General features: G+C 41.1%; 1 pseudogene across 1 annotated transcript in view; it reads right to left on the bottom strand.

Moving 5' to 3' along the window:
- Positions 1-4,157, bottom strand: part of LOC306859028 (scavenger receptor cysteine-rich type 1 protein M130-like) — a 50,027-nt pseudogene extending 45,870 nt beyond the window's left edge. The window contains exons 1-5 of the transcript in view: positions 4,112-4,157; positions 3,659-4,000; positions 2,330-2,644; positions 1,091-1,405; positions 60-357 (exon numbers count right to left, since the gene is read on the bottom strand). The product of the transcript in view is annotated as a scavenger receptor cysteine-rich type 1 protein M130-like (transcript). The remainder of the gene's footprint in view (positions 1-59; positions 358-1,090; positions 1,406-2,329; positions 2,645-3,658; positions 4,001-4,111) is intronic.
- Positions 4,158-23,676: the final 19,519 nt, after the last annotated feature.

Here is a 23,676-nt window from a genome sequence, read left to right as displayed (position 1 = left end):
TGTGTTGTATACATACATAAGTGCCTCTCTCTTTCTCTCTCTCTTAATCCAGCTCTTACCAGCACACACCAATCTAACATTGTTGTCATGTGAACAGTTTTGATGTGATGGCGATGTTGGACAGAAGTGAATCTGAGATTCATTTCCTCTGCACTGAATCTCTTGTGTCCACATCTGAATGTCTCCTTTATCAAAAGCAGCTGCTCCCAGCACCTGTACAGGAGCCCCACAGTCCAGCTCTCTACACAACCTCTGCATCCTGCTGGTCAAAGGCAGCGTCACACACTGACATCCACGACTGATCATGAAGTATCTCTAACCTCCCAGAGCAGCGAGAATCGCCAGCCAACCTGACTTCTGAAAGAACACAGAGAATTTAAATAATTTACTGGGGAAAATAAAATCCCTTTTGTACATTTGATGTATAACAGTAATACATTTTCTGGCCTGTTTATTTTTTTTACAACCACCAACTAGAATCATAAACCTATAAACAACATTGAAAAAAAAATCTGAAAGGTTACAATATGATTTTTTTTAAATACAAAAATCAATTATTGAGCAAGTACATTAAAAACTGTGTTCAGCCTTCTTGCCTTACCTCGATTAACAATGGTAAGGCTAATAATGATTTAAAATGGGAGCTGTAGTGTTTCATTTTGCAGGAAATGTCTGTTTACATATTTGCTCTTTGAATGGTTTGTTCAGTCCATAAACAAAGATAATGGTGCTAGTGGTGTTTCTTGAAGGTGTAGAGCAGTGGTTCTCAACATCGGCCCTGGGGACCCACTGCTCTGTACATTTTGTATTTCTTCCTTATTTAATGCATTAATTCAGATCATCAGCTCATTGAGAGACTACATCAACTGAAGTGAGTGTGTCAGATAAGAGAGACACACAAAATGTACAGAGCAGTGGGTCCCCAGGACCAGAGTTGAGAACCATAGAGAAATTAAGCGGGTTTATTCAAGTAACAGAGACAATTTTTTGCCAAATATTTTGTGTTTTTGTATATATCAAACTAAATTATTTTAGTAGAGGCTATTTTTAGTGATTAAGGTGAGGTACTGTACTGTATGGAGCAATTTACCTGAGCATCGGACCCCAGCATCTTCATTATGATCGCAGTCGGTTTTACTCCATCCTGTTGAGCCACAGTTTTTTAGTGTAGATTCTGATCCAGTGCACACAACATAACTTATCCAGATCGGTCCTGTTCCTGGCCCAAAATGAGCACCACCCAGAGCATCTATAGGTTCCCCACAGTCCAGCTCTCTGCACACCACTGCAGCATCAGCCAAATCCCAGTAATCGTCACACACTCTTCCCCACTGACCTCTATGAAGAACCTCCACTCTACCAGCACAGCGACTGGTACCATCAGCTAACCTCACATTCACACGGTCTGTATATTGGACAGAGAGAATAAGAAATGAAGAGACAGTAAGGAAAATAGAAAATCAGGATGAAAAAATTAGAAGACCAAATTACATTATGAGAGGGAAAAACATTTTGGTAACATTAAATTTTGAATATAGAAAAGAAATTAGCTCCAACCTGCACACATCAGTCCAATACTGTTTTCATGTGAACAGTTGTTTTCATGTGATGGTGATGTTGGACACATATGAACCCGAGACTCGTTTCCTCTGCACTGAATCTCTTGTGTCCACATCTGAGTGTCTCCTTTGCCAAAAGCAGCTGCTCCCAGCACCTGTACAGGAGCCCCACAGTCCAGCTCTCTACACACAACCTCTGCATCCTGCTGGTCAAAGGCAGCATCACACACTGACATCCACGTCTGATCATGAAGTATCTCTAACCTCCCAGAGCAGCGAGAGCCACCAACCAACCTGACTCCTGAAAGCAAAAACAATGAATAGATATAAAAAAAATATATATATATGTATAAAAACAATATTTTATAAATTCCTAAGATCACATTTCACAAAGAAATCACTACACATTTTATATATTTGTATTGTATTCAGAATACATGGAAAAAAAGTCGATATTAAACAAAGGTATCACACATACTGTAAGTATATTCTTATTTATTTATTTAGTTAGCATACACTTCAGGGATAAGTTTGTGATTTTTGTGTATACCATTCAAAAGTTTGTGGTCAGATATTTTGTTCAGCAAATGTATCAAACATTACAGTAATGATACTTATGATGTTACAACAGATTTCAGTAAAAAAAAAAAAAAAATTATGTTCAAAGAATCCTGAAAAAAAAGAAATAAAATACCGCCAAAGTTTTTATAGAGTAGCTGGGGGACAATTTCTGATGATGTTATATTATGTTGAGGAGTTGAGCAGTTTACCTGAGCAGATGACTCCAGCATCCCCATTATGATCACAGTAGCTTTTATCCCATCCTGTTGAGCCACAGTTCTTCAGCGTGGACTCTTTTCCAGTACATAAGACAAAACTCATCCAGATTGGCCCTGATCCTGGTCCAAAATGAGCACGACCCAGAGCATCTACAGGTTCTCCACAGTCCAGCTCTCTACACACCACTGCAGCTTCAAGCATATCCCAGTCATCATCACACACTGTTCCCCACTGACCTCTATGAAGAACCTCCACTCTACCAGCACAGCGACTGTGACCATTCACTAGTCTCACATTCGCACTGTCTGTATATTGAACAGAGAGAACAAAAAAAATAAAAATTGACAGTCTCATAATGTGAATGAATCACATCATGAGAGGGAAAAAATGGCATTTAGCTAACATTAAATTTTCAATCTGGGGATTTAAATCTGAAGAAGAAATGAGTTCCAACCTGCACACATCAGTCCAACACTGTTTTCATGTGAACAGTTGTTTTGATGTGATGGTGATGTTGGACAGAGGTGAATCTGAGATTCATTTCCTCTGCACTGAATCTCTTGAATCCACATCTGAGTGTCTCCTTTGTCAAAAGCAGCTGCTCCCAGCACCTGTACAGGAGCCCCACAGTCCAGCTCTCTACACACAACCTCTGCATCCTGCTGGTCAAAGGCAGCGTCACACACTGACATCCACGTCTGATCATGAAGTATCTCTAACCTCCCAGAGCAGCGAGAACCTCCAACCAGCCTGACCTCTGAAAGAACACAGACAATTTAAATAATTTACTGGGGAAAATAAAATCCCTTTTGTACACTTGATGTATAAAGTCTACTAGTATCTACTAGCCTATTTGTTTTTTTAACAACCACCAACTAGAATCTTAAACCTATGAACAACATTGAAAATTTTTTTTAAAGCCTAAAAGATCACAGACTATTTAAATGATTTATAGGGGGGGAAAACACACTAAACATTTCATATTTGTATTTTAAAATCCAACTAAAATAAAATAAAATAAAAGATTGACATATTAGAATGATTTCAAAAGGAACATGTGCCAACGAAGACTGCAGCCATGCAAACACCGGAATAAATTATAAAAAAGAATAAATTATAAACACTAAAAATTATAATAAAACAGAAAATATATTTTAAATTGTAATAATAATAATAATAATTCACAGAATTACCCTTTTTACTGTAACAATAAATGCAGGCGCACACACAAGGCTCAAATAAAAGACAAAAATAAATAAAATCACCTTACTGACCCCAAATTTTGGGGGATTATTATGGTGAGGTGTGGAGCAGTTTACCTGAGCATCTGACTCCTGCATCTTTAGAATGATCACAGCTGCTTTTACCCCAACCTGCTGACCCACAGTTCTTCAGTGTAGACTCTGATCCAGTGCACACAACATAACTCATCCAGATTGGTCCTGATCCCGGTCCAAAATGAGCATCGCTTAGAGCATCTATAGGTTCTCCACAGTCCAGCTCTCTACACACCACTGCAGCATCAGCCAAATCCCAGCTAACATCACACACTGTTCCCCACTGACCTCTGTGAAGAACCTCCACTCGACCAGCACAGTGACTGTGACCATCAGCTAACCTCACATTCGCACTGTCTTTCTGTGCAACAGATGTATGACAAACTGAGAGAAAGAAGAAAAGTACAATTGGAAAACAGAAAAGAATGACAGAAATAAAATCAGTTGAATTAAGAATTTAATTGAAATACTTCTCAACTGAAAGTATAAACCTACCAGCGGTGAGGAGTTTTAGCAGAAACATCATCTTCAGGCTCCTCATCTTCTCCTTAATGCACGACACACACTATTTCATCAGCTCAGAAGTTTCTCCTCTAAAGAGCCTCCTAAAGAGAAGAGCCCTAAAACTTTCCAATCAAGTTCATCATTACCTTATTAGACAGAACAGAGGAAATCATCAAACAACTTCAGTGACAAATCAGAGGAGGCATTTCTCATTTTTACCATATATATCAAAAGAACGTCAGTGCTGAAAAGGACTCCTCCTCCTCCATATAGAGACACACACACACACACTCCTGCCGTAGGCAAAAATAGTCACACATACAGGAGACATTAAAGATTTCAGAGAGAGGAAGTACTCCTGGATATTTACAGCATCAACACCTGCTGAGATACAGAGACTGATAACTGCTCACTTCAAACATTATTATAACATATACTGTACAAAAATACATTCAAATGTATATTTATTGATATTTTGTCAAATATATATTATGTCAAGTCCATTTTATAAAAATATATTTAAAATTACCGAAATATATAATTTTAATTGTATTAATTAATTAATTATTTATTTATTATTTTATTTTAATAATAAAAAAAATACAGCCGTTAACAATTTTACCAGGGTTTCTTTTCTTTTTATTTTGTGGTGATGATGATGATGATGATTATACTTGTTAATACACGAGTCATTAATCACACACCAGATCACAAATCAGTTTTAAACTAATCAAAAAGGTTTAATTTACTGTGGCAGTAACTAAGGCACACAGAAATGAGCAGCCATGGCCATAAGCGTCAAACGTAGCAATGCGTTACTCACCCACAAGATGGTAGTAAAACAGCATTCATTCTAATGACAGGAAAGACGCTACGTATTTCTTCCTGCAATGCGTTAGTCTTCCAACAGATGGCAGTAAAACACTTATTGTAGAACTAGTACAGGAAGTGAGAGCAATGTTGAACGCTTACTGGAAGAGAAATGGTTAGGTTATTTCTGATAATTAATTTTTTTCTGCTCATATAGACATTTTTATTGATGTAAAATATTTTGAAAATAAACAAAGAACATAGCAATGTTTCATAATAAACATAATCGGCTGAGTGATGGGAGAATTCTATCAACAACCACTGCTGGTTACAAACCTTTGATTTATCAACGATAAATTACGAGAACATTTTAACATGTTTAGCTTTATGCATTTGTACAGGACAGGAAGAATACTTGTCATCACTGAAATTCATCCAGAGCTCTCAGAAGAATACAAACCAGCATCTCTATCGTGTGTGTGTGTGTGTGTGTGTGTGTGTGTGTACGTACACTTTTCTTTTATAGTCTTAGGGGCCTTTACTGTCCATAACAGAACTTCAACAGAACTACTACTAAAGTTGGCAAGTATCCAGTTTGAGGTTGGTTATAATATTTTCATACTCTAATAATCATAAATGAATAAGGATTAGGTCAACGTTTGTATTTTATGGAAATCAGCCAAACCATCAGGGTTTTCCTATGAACTGGGTCTGGTAAAGGTTTCTCAAAACTAAATATTTATTGTGTTACTGATTTAGGTTTCTTTCTGCTTACTGGCACTTGGTTGTCTACCTAAATTTCATCCAACCAACATGGCATAAAGTATGGGGTATTAAACCTCCCAATCAGAGATGGGCACTCGAGTTAGTGACTCGGACTCGAGTCGCATTTTTGTAGACTTCAGACTTGACTCAGACTCGAGGAAAAGGACTCGTGAATATTTTAAAAGCAACTCGAGTCTTTTATCCTTAAATACTAATATAACTGATATTCAAAAGGCGCACCGCTTCCACACCCCGGCATCCATCAGCAGCACCGCGAGTCCTAACAGCAGCACAATTTAAGTGAGCAGCGCGTCAAAACAACGGAGCGGATCACATAACAAGCACTCAGGGTCGTTTATGGCAAATATCTTTCAGCGCTATATCCTCTAGTACAGGGCCGTGCAGAGACCTTTGGAGGGGCAGGTGCTCAAAGTATAAAAGGGGCACATGGAACACGGCTTTTAATAGGGCTGTGCTCCTTGCTGATATGTGTATCGAAATGGATGTTTCTGCATTGATACATCAGCAAATGGCATGATGCAAGTATGAAAAAGAAACAGAACAGAAAAGACCATTTTAAGTTAAAATGTTAAAGACATTTTTTGCACTTCTTAATTACTCTGGAATTATATTTTTATTATTATTGTTGTTGAGTTTACAGGGTATGTTTTTTTTGCTGTAGTATATGCTACTGTTGTTGTTGTAGAAAAAATATTCCTGTCTTATTTCAAATACAATTCTATTCTAATCCTGTTCTGCATTTATTCATTTTATGAATGATAATGATTATAAAAACAGTAAGTATAATTCGGAGGACGAGAAAATCAGTATAAGTCTGTTTTACAAGTGTTGTGATAATTATTTTTAAGGCACTCTACGTTTTTTAAATAACTACTGTAATAATAATAGTTCAAAGTATGAATAGTATTTAGTCAGATAACATAAAAAAAGACAAGACATGTCGACGTGCTTTAAATTTTTCCCAATTAAACAGCAAGAACGAAAGAGAACAAGCACCTTTGTTTTTGCTGTGTGCAGAACTACGTTAGCTGCATTTTGTATATTTAATATTAATTTTAATAAAATGAAAATTCGCCCCCCACACTTTATTCAAGCTCCAGCAGGTGTTTTCACATATAGGTTTCCAGATTTAAATCTAGATTTAAATTAAAAGAGACATGACCTGACGTTTTATTCGTATCCATAATGAGGAGATTTGAATATCAGGAGAGCAGAACACTCTCGTCCAGTGCATGTTTCATTCATACTCGAAGCCAGAGGGCGCTCTCCTGCAGAAATTATGACGTGAAGGAAATCCCTAATATGGACAAACTCACACCATATCGCTGTAGCTGAGCTGAATAAAAAGCAGAAACGTTTTTACTGATGAAACGTGAAGACAATAAACACACGATTGCGAAAATATATGGTTTATGTGTGTTTTTCAAGTTATCTTCAGGTAATAAATAAATAAACTATATGAAAAATGCAATACTGATGGACATATCATTTAGTATAGAAACTATAAAATATATTTCCTGAATTATTCTGTGATAAAAATGGGAAAAAGGTGTTCGTAGTAGCCTTTATAAACCAATCATAAAATTGTCATTAGGAAAACACTGAACAAAAATATTGTAGCCCCTTGCTGCTGCTAACCTTGCTTCCACAGGCTACACACAGCAATATAAACAACAGCTGTGCATGATCTCTTCACACCATTCTCGTAAAATAATATAAGTTTACAAGCACAACGCTCCGCTGAGAACTCCACTTACCGGCAGCCGCGTACGTTTTTGAAGTCATCCTAAAGGTGTCTGAATGTGATCGCCCCGGATGAGATCGTCAGGTGAAAGGTCATCATGTGGATAATTTTATTTACGCTAAATTATTATTAATTAATTTGCTAATAGTTCAGTTGGGCAGGCCTTCACAAAAGGGTGTTTAATTACAAAAAATAAAAAAAGAAATTGCCTTGACAAAAAGGCACTTTGGGCATCAAGAGGAAAAAGGGCAGGTGCTCAAGCACCCACAGCATACCACTCTTTTTCCTCTGTTTTTGACTGCTAGGCTCACACAGAGAATGAGCACGTCGCTCCAGCACATTTCTCTTTCTCTACTCAACTACACTACGCACAATGCATCTCACTCTGCACTACAACTCCCGTAGCTGTCTTAAAGCGGCAGCTCCTATTTCCCCTCTCCTGCAACACTACCCCCACTCTGGATGGTGATTAAACTTAACACCACTCCAGCACCATGGCATGACTGATACAAAATACATCACACACATTAATGAAGCTATTACCATGTATTCACAGTGTTAATAGAAGGCAGAAATACATTAAACACGATGTCTACCCATATATATATTTTCATGTTCGGTTCTTTTTTTTTTTTTTTTAACAGTCCGTATGCCACTCCATTATCAAAGCATACAGTCCATTCAAGCAACTCCGCTCAATGGAGGCACTGGCCGATACATTCCAGCCCCACGTGACAGAGCAATACAGTCCATAAGGTTGAAGGATAGCACGGTGCTGGGAGGGGTTAAAGAGTAGCTTTGTAAGGCCCTTCGTTGAAGCAATAGTAACTCAGCCCCAACGTGACTAGCGAGGTAGTTAGTTAAGTTCAGCTAAGTGACCAGCTGACTTCTCCAATACTGGCCTGCAGAAGGAAAAAAAAGTTTACAACATCCATTGCATACAAATGAAACAACTCCGGCTTAATTAAACATACTTTTGGCTTGTTTCCTTAACAACAAAATGGTAAACAACAAAATCCACCCAGCTTACAAAAGAGAACACATAAAATAATATTTTCCACAGCTGACATGCATCATTTTTCTTTTTTGAACAATAGTAGAACAATAACAAATTGCCAACAAAGTATTCTTTCTTCCTTTTTTTTTTTTTTTAATTCTTTAAATATCAAGCAGTCCAGTCCCCAAACCTCCTTGGTGGTCTCCTGATTCGTTGCGGCCTACCCCTCATTTGGCCGTTAACAGTCCCTGTTAAATCCTGTTGCACCGTGCTACCTTCTCTCCACTGAACATCCTCTGTGTCCTGCTCTGTCATCGGCACACCGGTGTCATCCATGAGAGGCATGCTACCTGAGCCACCGGAATCCCCGGTCTCGTCCGTGAAGAGACAAGACAGATCCAAGGCGAGTTCAGCTCCACCGGCTCCCAGGTTTGGGACAGGAACTTCCCGAGGTTGCCAAACTTCCGAGTCTTTAAACACCCAGCTGTTCTCCAGGGGTTGCCGAGAATGGTAAGATTTGGGCTTGTCATGGTGAACGACTTTTACTTTGGTCCTTGGGTTTATCTGGATCCGGTACACTAAGTCATGCAGATGTCCCAGGATAAAGTAAGGACCATTGTAGTTGGGGAGAAGCTTCCTGATTTTGTTTTTCATTTGCTTTGTTCCCTTTACAAGGTACCACACCGCATCACCGACCTTGTAGCGTGTCCTGGCTGCTCTCTTGTCGTACTGCTTTTTAGCACGCTCCACCGATTGGCCAAGTGCATCCCTTGCAACTTGATGTGCCAACTCCAACCTTTCCCTCATCTGAAGCACATATTGTGGGAATGACTGGATCAGTGCGTCGTTGGGGGGCCTTCCAGTGACCAGGTCAATGGGCTCTGTTATCTCTCGGCCAAAGAGCATCATGTTTGGGGTAAACCCAGTCGAACTGTGCTTGGTCGCTCGGTAAGCCATCACAGCGTAGGGAACCATCAGATCCCATTCCCAATGACATCGCTCAGAGGTTGTGGCTAGGATTTTCTGTAGAGTGGCATTAAATCGCTCTACCTGCCCGTCTGACTGAGGTCAGAAAGGTGTTGTACGGGTCTTGTCAATGTCGAGCAACTCACACATTGTTTGGAAGACCTCCGATTCAAAATTGGTGCCCTGGTCACTATGTAGGGTAAGTGGCGCCCCATAACGGCAAACCCATTCAGCGACTATAACCTCCGCCACAGTGACAGCCTGGTCGTTGGGCAGGGGGTACACTTCCACCCATTTGGTGAAATAATCTTGCACTACGAGAATGTAACGATTGAAGCGTTCCGTTTCATTAACGGGGCCCATCAAATCAATAGCAATCCTTTCCATAGGGGCACCCACTCGCACGGTACCCATGGGTGCCTGAGGCTTCTTCAATGGTCGAGCCTTTGCAGCACATCTGGTGCATGTGCAACACCAGAGTGAAACATCTTCTCGCATTTTGTACCAATAATACCTGGTCTGCAGCCGGAATAGCGTTCGGTCCACACCAAAATGTCCACCCACTGGCGCCTCGTGCATCTGGTGCATGACACCTTCCTGGAAAACTCGTGGCAGGATAATCTGGGGGTAAAACTCAGGGGCTTCATTCGGGTAGTAACGTCGTACCAGAATACCATCGTTTAGGTACAGTCTTTGCCATTGACTCCAGTAGGCTTTCGTTGCCGGCCCGTAGGGCGACACATCTTCCCAGGATGGTCGTTCTATGCTTTCCTTCATCCACCTTTGGATGGGAGCGATATCAGGATCAGCCACCTGGCCAACTGTCCCTCCGGTTCTCTCATTCGTATTAGCCACTGTAGGCTACTATGGTCTGTGCGTACAGTGAAGGATCTGCCCAGCACGTACTGACGGAAATGTGTTGTGAACTCCACTACCGCTAAAAGTTCTCTCCGTGTGGTGCAGTAATTTTGTTCAGTTGGCGTCAGGCTCCGACTTCCATATGCTAGTACGCGTTCCTCTCCTTGCTGCAGTTGAGACAGCACAGCCCCGATTCCGAAGTTGCTGGCGTCTGTATCCAGAATAAGATAATAAGGTAGCCGAGGATGGGGGCAGTAGTAAGCAGCTCCTTTAACTTATCAAAGGCCTGTTGGCTTTCAGGGGTCCAGTGAAATCGGGCATGTTTCTTTAGCAGGTTGTGAAGGGGCTTTGCAACTGTGGCGAAGTCTTTGGACAAACCGTCTGTAGTAGGATGCGAGACCCACAAACTGCCGGACTTCGTTAACACTCATGGGTTGTGGCCACTCTCGAATTTTCCGCACTTTCTAAGGGTCAGTAGCTATACCGTGCTCTGAGACGATGTGGCCCAGGTAGACTACCCTGCGGCGGAAGAGACAACATTTGGCAGGTTTCAATTTCAGGTTGGCCTGGCGCAGCTTTTCAAAGACCTTTGCCAGGCGCTGAGTCATTTGCTTTACGTCCTTGCCCAGCACAATTATGTCGTCTAGGTATACTAGGCAGATCTCCCACTGCATTCCAGCCAAGACACGATCCATTAAGCGCTGGAACGTTGCCGGGGCGTTGCAAAGGCCAAACGGCATGACGTTCCACGCAAAAAGCCCCTTCCTGCTACAAAACGCAGCTGCCTGTCTCGCCTGTGGGGTCAGCTCCACTTGCCAGTACCCGGAGGCAAGGTCCAATGTACTAAACCACTTTGCTGTGGACAGAGTGTCTAGTGTGTCTTGGATTCTTGGGAGTGGGTAGGCGTCTTTTATGGTGCGCTCATTTAGTGCCCGGTAATCTACACACAGTCGATACGTTTGGTCTTTCTTTTGCACCATTACAATGGGTGAAGCCCAACAGCTATTACTTGGGGATGCTAAGCCAGCATCAAGATTCTGCTGGATCTGTTCATCGGCACTTTGCTGTTTCTCAAATGCCATTCTACGTGGTTGCTGTTTCACAGGTGGGCCAGGCCGGGTTTGAATATCATGTTGGACAAGGTTTGTGCGGCCGAGATCTGTCGGTCCAGTGGAGAAAACATCACCATAAGCGTGAAGCAGCTCCGCGAGCTCACACTTTTCTGCCTCCCTCAGATCCTTTTCACTCTCTGCATACAGCAACTGTAAATGACTTGGGACAACTGCAGGACATGAATCTGCTGGGGGCAGTTCTGTGGTGGAGGCCTGAACCACGTCAGCAGGCTGGAGGATTCCAGCAATTACTCCCTTCCTGACCTTCACAGCAACAGTACCTGGGTTATACAGTCTAACGGGAACTCGATTATTTGGCTGGGCTCCAATTATAATCCGTGCCACCATCACCTGATACTTCTCCATGAAGCCTTTAGTTGGACTGTACTTGCTCCCGGAAATGTGCATTGCCTGGAATTATGTATTCACGTCCCGCCTCAAGGACAGCTGTGCGTGCTATGCGGACCATGTGCACCCTGGGCTTGTTCTTTGGGTTAAAGTACGGAATCTGTTACGGAATCCAAATAATACAATCTTCTGACTGCCAAAGTCAAGGCGTGCCCATGCCTGCTCTAAGAATGGATGCCCCAAAATGGCCTCGGTGCCCTCGGCTACATCTGCTACAATGAAATTAACACTGACTGTTTGGGTTCCAACTTGCACTGGAACATCAACTTCCCCGAGGACATCGACATTTACATGGCTTACTCCTTGCAGGGCCTGTACAGTGGATAGCTTGAGTGGGGGTCTTACATCAGCCTTGATGGTTTCATAACAGAGCCGAGGTAACACGCTCCTCCTGGCCCCGCTGTCCAACAGGGCACAGACTTCCATGTCATACAACAGCAGATGAATGCACATTTCCGGCCCACTCCCCTTGACTCTAAGAACTGTGGAGGCAGGCTGGGTCTCTACAGGCCGAGGAAGTGGTGGAGTCACAAGTTCCAGGTTGAGCCTGGGCGAAGGACAGTTCCGCCTCATATGACCAATGCCTTGGCAGTTGTGACAGACAATCTCTTCCCAATTGATTTTATTTTTCCTGTTGAATTTTTGCGGACGAGGTTTGAATTCCGCTTTTGAATTTATCTGTCTCCACTTGGGGGTTGACGGTACCAAACTTTCCTCGTCACTTCCACTCCAGTCTGGACATTCACATACTGCTGCTGTTCTAGCCCTTCGTTCCATCGGTCTTATGGTAGATTGCATAAGTTGTGTTACACTTGTGGCTGTCCGACATGTGGTTTCATACCTGTGTGCAATCTCATAGGCGTGGGCCAGGGTACGTGGTCTCTCTTCCAGCAGTCTTTGCACAATATTGGCATCTCCCATAGCATTAGTGAACACCTCGACACTAATAGAGTCCTGCTCCCTCTCTGAGCGATCTGCATAAGCAATGGAGACTTTTTCATAAATGTCGTCCCTTAGCACATGGAGTGGCTCACCTGCCCTACGGACCTTCTGCCTCAGCTCTATTCCAATGGCAGCAGCGTGCTCGGATGAAGGGCCGTATGCAGCCTCCACTTCCTCTACTATAAGTGTATAATCCCAACGGCTGGACCTGGGGTTCTTGTGAATCACTGCACCTGCTGCGCCTACTAGACAAAACCTCATCTGCACAGTCATTGTCCTCTCCGACCAAGGATTAGCTCTTGCACAATCCTCAAAGCGATTTAGGAACTCTCTCCATGAAGTAGAGCCATCAAACTGACCTGGTCGCAGTGTGGGGATCCTTTCTCTGTTATCATTGCACTCCTCCCCATTGTCTGATGACAGGTCACAGAATTTATGACGTGGTTTCCTTCCACGTTGGCTGGACCTAGTAAGCTCTGGGAGACAACCCTCATCGCCATTGGAATACATAGCGTTACCTTCATCCTCACGAATGCTAGGCCGAACTGCACAGACATCACGTTCACATGGCTGGCGATTTATTGTGGGCATGCCTTGAAGCATCCTTTTGGCTGTTAACTCTGTGCACATTGAGAGTGGATAGTTCAAATTTGATGGGGTACTCTGTGTGTACCCCACTAATAAACGGATTAGTTGCTCTTGCTGTTTGCTGTGATAAGACTGTCTCATAGCAACATGTGGGCCTGCTCACCGAAAAGGATGTAGGACACGGGGTAGAACTACATTTGAATGGATTGTTGCTATTATCAGTCTTTGATACTTGAGCATCCATTTCATTTAGCCAGACAACAAAGAGATATATGTGTTCGTTTTTCATCATTCTCTGCCCCTTCTGATAACGCAGGATTCCATGGGCTGCTCGTATTTAAATGAGGATGTTTTCTCACCACTCGCGTTCTCTCCCGGGTATCCGCCATTTTCACTTTTGTTCTGACAATGTCTGGTTCGGTTTAACAGATTAAAATGTCCATATAATTCACCACCTACGACGAACGAATCCCGGACGAGCCCCCAGTGTTACTTCCTCCGCTTTAACGACTCCCGGCGGCAGCGTAACAGCTCGTCAATTCATGTTCGTGCAAAGGGATGAGACGGACAAAGTTACCGATGCATGTCATTCCTTTACTGGATCAGTATTGTCAGGCTTACAGTGTGAAATAGCTCCCGGGTGGACTTAAAGTAAAACAGCATACCACTCTTTTTCCTCTGTTTTTGACTGCTAGGCTCACACAGAGAATGAGCACGTCGCTCCAGCACATTTCTCTTTTCTCTACTCAACTACACTACACACAATGCATCTCACTCTGGACTACAACTCCCGTAGCTGTCTTAAAGCGGCAGCTCCTATTTCCCCTCTCCTGCAACACTGGAATAAACAAATAAAATATCAGTATCCGTCTGTATACAGTAACATAAACATTTGCCTTAATACCACTTCTCTATACATTACTATTAAGTACAACCCACCAAACATATGCACGTAAATCACATGCGCATCACTCCTCCACATTCTGTATGAACTTAACTACAATATGAACCGGATGTCCACAATCAGACATGCAGCGGTAACATCATCGTGATATGACCAGGAAAGGAAGATAAATTAACTTACATTCATGCACGCACATTTACCACTCAATGAAATAGCGGCAGAGAATGAAACTGAAAGTAAACTGGAACCGCGCTGGTGTAACTGCCGTCAGCGCTCTATACACGAACGTCACAAATTAATAAGGAATTTAGTACAGCCACCCCCAGATTAGCATAGCTAATGTGCAGAAATATAAATTCCTTAGTCCTTAACGTCTGTGCTCTCACCGTCTGGGAGTGCTGGGAGTTGAACTAGTTTAGCCACAGGACGAAGATACAGTAATCTGAAGAGCTAAGGAGCTGTCTTTAATTACTCAGTAAAGACCAGGGTTCTCCGACCCTGCTGCCAGAGAGCTACCTTCCCTGCAGACTTATGCTGCATTCACGCCATATCATAATTACTGTGATTTCGAGATGACAACACGTGACGTTCTACTTGGAGCTGTTTACACCCTGGGACTTGGACCTGGAACTATCACACTATCAATGCCTAAGCACAGCGCCTAATGAATCTGAGGTGGTCAGGTGGTTACAAGTCTTAGCTCTCAGAAAACTTTCAGTTCATAAGTTGAAATTACGAGTTCTACGAGGACGTGAACACTTTTTACAACTTGATATCTTGTAATAATGGTAATTATGATATGGCATGAACATACCTTTAAGTTCTAACTTTGAGTCAACACACTGTAATTAAGTAGCCCTGAACACCTTGATTAGTTGGTTCAGGTGTATTTGATTAGGGTTGAAGGTGAATTCTGCAGTATAGTAGCTCTCTAGGAGCAGAGCTGGACACCCCTGTTGAAGACATTTGTTGATACAGCATTTTACTACAAAACTCAAAATAGCTGACATCCAAAAATGCCGGTATAGGAATATTAGTTATCGCTCAATTTGGTATGCTGTTCCGAATCTAACGAGACTTGTGATTTTTGGCCAAACTGTTCAGAAGTTAGAAGTAGAATTGTCATTTTTTTAAATATATTTTGACCAGAAGGTGGCACTGTGCCAAAACTACTCATGTGCCCTCACGTCATGCTTTTTATAACACATACCAAGTTTGGCCAGAATCCACCAAAGTGTTGTGGAGATATAGCCTCATGTGCATTTTTGCACAAACTTTGTGGACGCTTTATGGAAACAGCTTGCTATATCAAAACTTTATTGATAAATTTTTGCCAGAATGCTCTGAAGATGATCTGAGCCAATTTTGGGGAAAATTAGACAAACCGTCTAGAACAGGGGTGTCCAAACTACGGCCCGCGGGCCATCTGCGGCCCGCTATCACTCACTGTTTTAAAAATGCTTAAAAGACTTTCCAGTATCAAAACAAATGCCAGTGTTATCCTCCGGCTCACGGGTGCTGTCATTTTGTGGGGAAAACATGGAAATAATTTATTGTTTTATCTTGCAAAGATATGATTTCTTCTTCTGTTTTCCACACACATTTTTGTGAAAATGGATATAGTACTGTTTTCTGGATTATAAATTGCGTTTTTTCATCTGAAACGTATTGCGATTTCCAAGGCGACTTATATAAAGCAATTGAGGTCAAGTGCAAAGCGCGCACATTAGGATTGGTGACGAATGAGAAAAGGCAAGTGAGTTTGTTTTGAGTTTGTATTGTGGATTTTCCAGCAGCCACGCCGCTCGTTTCAGTTTTGCTTTAAATATTTAGGCTGAGCATTTATAATATATGTTTATGGTGAATGCCACTATAATTTGTGTTTGTTTTTTTACTTATATTTTCATTCTTTTTTCTATTCTGAACACTGCTAAATTTACAGGATTTTTTGTGGAGTGTAGGGAATATAAATGCATGTTTCTAATGTTTGCAAACGTTTCGTTTATTTTACATTATTTCTGAATGAAATGATAAAATGTCTTATACATCAATCGACTTGTACACCGATGCAACTTATCTGTGTGTCATAATAATGCTCATAAAAATAGGTAGAGATGGTACAAGAAAAGAACTGCCATGCATGTATAAGTATACATAGTACAGTAGTAAGTGAGTGTCAATTTAGAATAAAAAATAAAAAAAAACTAAGCTTCATTTTTCATGAACATATTATGCGGCCCCTCACTTAATGTGGAAAACTTGATGTGGCCCTCGAGTCAAAAAGTTTGCCCAACCCTGGTCTAGAACGAGTTTGAAAAACTAGATTTTTTAGAAAATTCTAAATTGTGACAATTTTGATATGCATTCGTCTTGGTATGAGCTAAGAAATCAGAGGAATTTTTTTTTTTTAACTTTTATACATTATGGTTCAAAAGTTATTAGCAGAAACATGAGTGAAAATTTGGCCTGTTGGTGGCACTACATATTTTGAGTTAGACTCCAAATTTATACTAAAACATTGGTAAAATACAGCATTTTGCTGGATCTGTCCACTGCTTTTGACACGATTAATCACCAGATCCTCGCATCTCAGCTTGTCTAACAGTCATTTCTTGCTGGATGAAGACCAGTGTTGGGGAAGCTACTCTGAAACTGTAGTTTGACAAGCTACAAGCTACTCGTAAGTTAAAGTAGTTAAACTACAGTCAAGCTACCCTTTTGGAAAAGTAGTTAGCTACACTACAAGTTACTATCAAAAAGTAGCTAGCTACATTGAAACTACTTTTGATTTTTTTGAACAACGTATATTATAAATAACTGAATAAGTGTCTGAGGAATGTTTTAAGTAAAATATTTAGTGTTAAAAACAATGCAATACAATTATGATTTCAAAGAGTATTGTTTTATTACACACAACACTCAAATATCTCAGACTGTTACAAAAAGTGTAACCTTTACTTGTCGTTTCTTTGAGAGACATGAACTTGGACAAATAAGGCCATGGGTAATTAACGTTAGTTGTTTCTCCATCCTCCAAATCTGCCGCCACGTCTTGCTCAATCATGGATAATATGGGTGTCAAGTGTCAACCCACTTCTGTACGTCAGTGAACTGTTAGCCGCAAGATGTGTGATTAAACAACAGGTGGCGGTAATGGCAAAAAATGAGTTTGTAATCTAACAAGAAGAATATCCTTGCATCGCGCTGATTCGCGCAGGCTCGACAAAACGCAATGTATCTTTTGCTCGCGCTACACCGCTACTTGCTGCAAAAAGTAGTTAGCTACTGGAAAAGCTACACTGTTTAAAAAGCAACTGAGCTACTGCCAAGCTACTGAAAAATGTAGTTAAGTTAGTAGTGTCGCTACTTGTAGTTAACTACTCCCCAACACTGATGAAGACCCATCACCTTCAAATCAACCTTGCCAAGACAGAACTGCTTGTGGTTCCATCAAACCCATTGTTTCATCACAATTTCACCATCCACATCATATGGCACATCAACCATAACTCCTTCAATCAATCAGTTGTGATTGATGATCAGCTGACTTTCTCAGACCATATTGCTAAAACTGCCTGGTCCTGCAGATTTGCTTTATTCAACATCAAGAAGATCAGGCCCTTTCTGTCAGAACATGCTACACAACTCCTTGTTCAAGCTCCTGTTCTGTCCAAGCTGAACTATTGTAATGCTCTCTTGACAGGTCTTCCCGCCAGTTCTATGAAACCTTCACAATTAATCCAGAATGCGGCAGCAAGATTAATTTTTAATGAGCCAAAAAGAATTAATGTCACACCTCTGTTTATCAATTTGCACTGGCTACCAATAACTGCTCACATAAAATTCAAGGCATTGATGTTTGCCTACAAAACCACCACTGGCTCTGCACCCCTTTATCTAAGTTCATTCAACGTTGATTTATTGTGCCATCCCAAAGAGGCACAAAATCACTTTCACAGACTTTTTAATTTAATGTTCCCTCCTGGTGACCTGTAACCTGTCCAACTCAATCCGAGCAGCTGGATCCTTAGCCATCTTCAAAAATCGGCTAAAAACACATCTCTTCCATCTTTATTTGGCCCTCTAACTCTAGCACTCTCTATTCTAATTCTATTCTTAAAAAAATTAAAAAAGACTTGACTTTTAGACTTGCACACTCTTCATTTACTAACTGCTTGTTTTCTTAAAAAAAAAAAAAAATAACACTAGCTTCTCTATTTTTGTATTCTGTCTGTCTGTTTTCTTTTTATTTATTATATAATAAAAAAACATCAACCTTGCTACGTGTACTGCCGCTGCGCTATGCTAACTGAGACTTGTTATAGCACTTGTGTATCATTGCTCTTTTGTTGATTTCGATTGCTTCCATTGTCCTCATTTGTTAGTCGCTTTGGATAAAAGCGTCTGCTAAATGACTAAATGAAAATGTAATGTAAAATATAATTTTACTATAATTCGAAATGATCCACGCTCAAAATAGCTTACATAGGAAAACTGGGTATTGTTTGATTTGGTATGCCACTCTGAATCTAACAAGATCACTCTTATGATTTTTTATCAAACAGTTCAGAAATTATAAACAAAAATGACATTTTTTTGACCAGGAGGTTGCATTGTGCTGAAACTACTCATGTGCTCTAAGGTCATGCTTGGTATAACATGTACCAAGTTTGGTCAGAACCCGCTAAAGCATTGCGAGGACATAGACTCATGTCCATTTTTTTGTGAATTTTAATCGAATTCGTTAGCACGCTTTATGAGAACAGTTTGGTCTCTTGGAAATTTTTTGATAACTTTTTGCCAGCGTTGTCTGAAGATGACCTGAGCCAATTTTGGTGAAAACTGGACAAACTGTCTAAGACGAGTTCGAAAAAGTTCAAAATTGTAGAAATGTAGAAATGTAAATTTTGGTATGCATTTGACTCAGGATGAGCCAAGGAATCAGAGGAAAAATAACTTTGCTTTTAGACCTTACGGTTCAAAGGTTTTTAGCAGAAATATGAGTGGAAATTTGACCTATTGGCGCTAGAGAATTTGAGATAAAGACTCATATTTGATATGGTTAATATTAAGACTGTCCTCTATCTGTGTGCCAAATATCATAACTTTCCTATAAGCAGTTCTTTGGGCTGCCATAGACTTCTAGAGCAGAAGAAGAAGAAAACTAAAAGATGCAATAGGTGCCTAAGCACCTTTGGTGATTAGCCCCTAATTAATTTTTTTTTGATAAATCTGTAGCCTTGTTATCCATTCTGGTATGTATATATGTATGTATGTATGTGTAGCAGAGGCCAGCGGGGAAGTGCTGTGCAGGTTAAACCGCCGTGGCCTTTAGCCTCCTTGTTAGAGCGCCTGCCTCCCACGCCGGAGACCATGGTTCGAATCCCGCTTGGAGCGGGTGGAGTAGGACCGCGACATTTGGTGCCGTGACCCGGATGGGAGTGAGGTTTAGGGGGGTGAGTGTAGAAGAGTCCAGCGGGTAAGTGCTGTGCAGGTTAAACCTCACGCCCCGATCTCAAGTGGCGCTCTAGCGACTGACGCTAGAGGCCGTGGCCTTTAGCCTCCTTGTTAGAGCGCCCGCCTCCCATGCCGGAGACCGCGGTTCGAATTCCGCTCGGAGCGGGTGGAGTAGGACCGCGACATATGTGTCACGAATCCGGTTCGTGGTCTTTTGTCCAACTGCCACAAGAGGTCGCCTCTCCATCATATTGCCTCTCACACCACACAGACTGTCATGTTACCCTGGACTGCATTTCCCAGCATTCATTGCACACAAGTACACACAGCTGTCTCAATCACACGCTCACACCTGAGAACCATCTCACAAATCACACACCCTTTATAATCCATGGCCTTCTTTTCACAGATCTCCGTGTATTGTTCTGCGTATAGCACGCCCCAAGTGTTAGCTGCCTTACCGAGCCATTCTGTGTTTATGTGTAGGTCTGAGTCTGGGTTTCGCACTCTCCAAGTGTCAGCTGCCTTAACGTGCCATTCTGTGTTCTCAAAGTCTAAGTTTACTTTATTTTGTTTATAGTCTTGTTTCCTGTTTCCCGCCCTTGTATCGTGGATTTAGCCTTGTCTCACTGTTTCGGACTCTGTGTTTACCTCGTTTGGATTATTGCTCAGGTTATCGGACTACCCCTCTTCTCAAGCCCTCTGGATTTTGTTCACCGATCGAGGACCCACGCATGCCCTAGGATTACGCTTGTGTCTTGCCCGTGCCATACCCGTTCACTGGTGTTTTGACCCTTTCTGTTATTTGACTATGTTTATTAATAAAAGCTTGCAAATGGATCCGCACATCTCCCATCTCGTTCACCCCATTACAGTATGTATGTATGCATGTACTAAATTGTTCATTCAGTTCTAATGTTTATTATTAGAAAAACGGCAAAATCACAAATAAATTTTGGTGACACATACCACAGGACACCTTCGGGGCTCTTGTAGAGTCTACGCCTCTGTGGGTTTGTGCAGTTTTTGCAGAGGACAAACAGCAATTAGACAGGTGGTCAATGTTTTGGTTATCTGTCTATTGTATTGCATTTATCTTACAGCCATTAAACATGGCACCTTACATATTTTAATTGTCTTGCATTACATTATTTTACTTTTGTATGTACATTTCTTGTTGCTTTGATGGTATTGCAAAACAATCATGCCAACCTTTAGATATGTAGATTGTAGTTCATCTTTAAGCATTTTGTAGATAAATACAAATTAACTTGAGAACGAGTTTAAAGTACCCCCAGTTAAACCTAAATGAAGAAATTAAACCCGTTACAACTCTACATTTATTGGATGTTTAATTAAAAAATTCGATGAAAAGGTTAAATGATGTTGTTTTTAGTAAAGATTTCTATTTTTTATTGATGGCAGGGTGTGGGACAGTTACCTTCTGACTCCAGCATCTCTAGTATGATCACAGTAAGACTTATACCATCCTGCTGACCTACAATCCTTTAGAGTGAATTCTGAACCAACACATCTGACATGACTCCTCCACAGTGGCGGACTGGGACAAAATTTCAGGCCGGGAAATCTCACACTCATCCAGGCAATCTCATACATCCACAACAAATTTTGAAAAAAGTTAAAATTTCTAAGCTGGGGCCGCGCAAAAATAATTAAATGTTATCTCTTGAACTTCCATTTTCCTTTTCAGTCTCTTCATTTTCCCTGACATCTCTCTGTCCCACGTGTGTTTACTTTTTTCACAAATTTTCTTATACCTGTCACTTTTTTTATAAACACATCTCCACACCTTGTTGCAAAACAACCATCTCATTGTAATTTGTTTGCACACAGTATACATATTACATAGTATTGTTTTAGCTTGCCCAAATGTCAAAATTAGTACATTAATAGCTACATCTTGAATATATCGTTAAAGAAAAATCTTAACACTGAACATGTTTTTGCATTATCATGGGTCATGTTTTGTCCTAAGTTAAATTAACCATGGTATTATTAGGCCTATGGTAAAAGTAGAGTAACCATGTTTTTTGGCGGATTGATTACCATTTGTATAACCAAAGTTTTACTACAAATACCATGGTGAAACAGTGTAACAAACCCATTGTTAATTTGTGGTTACACTCTTAAAAATAAAGGTGCTTAAAATAGTGATGTCATAGAAGAACCATTCAGTCAAAGGTTCTTTAAAGAACTATCTTTTTCTTACCTTTTTATAATCTGAAGAACCTTCTTTAGCCACAAAGAACCTTTTGTGAAACAGAAAGGTTCTTCAGATGTTATAGGTTCTTTTGTTATAGGTAACATTTGCTAGCAGTTTAATGTTTAACTAAGCCACAGCCATATCACCCTGCAGGCCAAGACCGGTTGCCCACTGAAGCTAAGCAGGGTTGAGCCTGGTCAGTACCTGGATGGGAGACCTCCTGGGAAAACTAGGTTGCTGTTGGAAGAGGTGTTAGTGAGGCCAGCAGGGGGGTGCTCACCCTGTGGTCTGTGTGGGTCCTAATGCCCCAGTATAGTGACGGGGACACTATACTGTCAAAAAGCACCGTCTTTCGGATGAGACGTTAAACCAAGGTCCTGACTCTCTGTGGTCATTAAAAATCCCATGGCACTTCTCGTAAAGAGTAGGGGTGTAACCCCGGTGTCCTGGTCAAATTCCCTCTACTGGCCCTTGTCAGTCATGGCCTCCTAATAATCCCCATCCACTAGATTGGCTCTATGACTCTCTCTCCTCTCCACCTGTAGCTGGTAGCTCGTGTGTGGTGAGCGCACTGGCGCCGTTGTACTGTGGCTGCCGTCGCATCATCCAAGTGGATGCTGCACACTGGTGGTGTTAGAGGAGAGACCCCCCACATGATTGCAAAGTGCTTTGGGTGTACGGCATACACAATAAAGCGCTATATAAATGCATAATTCATTCATTCATTCATAAGTAAAGACAAAACTACAATAGTCTGTTTACAGATGTAACTGACCTGAACTTGAAGTCCTGTTTAGCCTCTCTGCTCCACCTGGGCACTTCCACTACATTCTCGAGTCTGGGATCCTTTTGGTGGACGCACGGATGCGTGGAGCGTGCGCGAGGTGAATTGCGTTGCCAGTCAAGACTAACCGATTCATGATTTATTAGGGTTTTATTATTGAATCACTTTAGTACATTCGGCAGGCAACAAAAACAACAACAATATATATATATATAAATAAATAAATGTAGAGCAGAAGGCCAAATTGGCTGCCAGGCCACCGGGAATTTTCCCGTTGCTCCCTATGGCCAGTCCGCCCCTGCTCCAGATTGGTCTTGAACTTTGTCCAAAGTGTGCCTTAGAAAGAGCATCTACAGGTTCTCCACAGTCCAGCTCTCTACAGACCACTGCAGCATCAGCCAAAACAAAATGTATATTTTTCTTTTCTGCGCCTCAGAATGTTTCACTCCTCTATTAATTTTGATACTGTGTCTGTGAAGGTAATATTGAAGGGTGAGCGACTGTTATGTTCCAAAGTCCGTTTTACTCACTTGAAATTAAACAGAATGATTTTAGTAAATGGCTTCAGAAATTTCTATTACTGCAACTGATCTCCACAAGACTGCAGTAAAAGACCGTAAAATCCACATAAAGTTATTACCTGTTGTTCACTTCAATGCCAGCAGGGACTGAAATCACACTGAAATGTGCTGGCTCAGTACGAACAGCCATTTTTTTCACATGTCTGTCTGACTGTCTGTCTATATAGACACAGACAAATCAGAGCATAATACCCAAGTCTTCGGCACTTAAGAAAAAAAAGTAGAGTAGTCAATAGCCAAATGGCTTATAATTGCATATAGTTACATAATATAGGCTGCATAGTAAAGTTTTTTTCTGCTTAATTTTGAGTTAATAAAAAAAAAATAGAGAGAGAAAAACATTGCAAATCACAACAGACAAATTAAATGTTCAATCTAATTTCTTACATCTTGAA

The sequence above is a fragment of the Barbus barbus genome, assembly GCF_936440315.1.
Source record: "Barbus barbus genome assembly, chromosome: 39".
Taxonomy (NCBI): domain Eukaryota; kingdom Metazoa; phylum Chordata; class Actinopteri; order Cypriniformes; family Cyprinidae; genus Barbus; species Barbus barbus.
The sequence above is the reverse complement of the archived record's forward strand: the minus strand, read 5'-3'. Positions and strand labels throughout refer to the sequence as shown.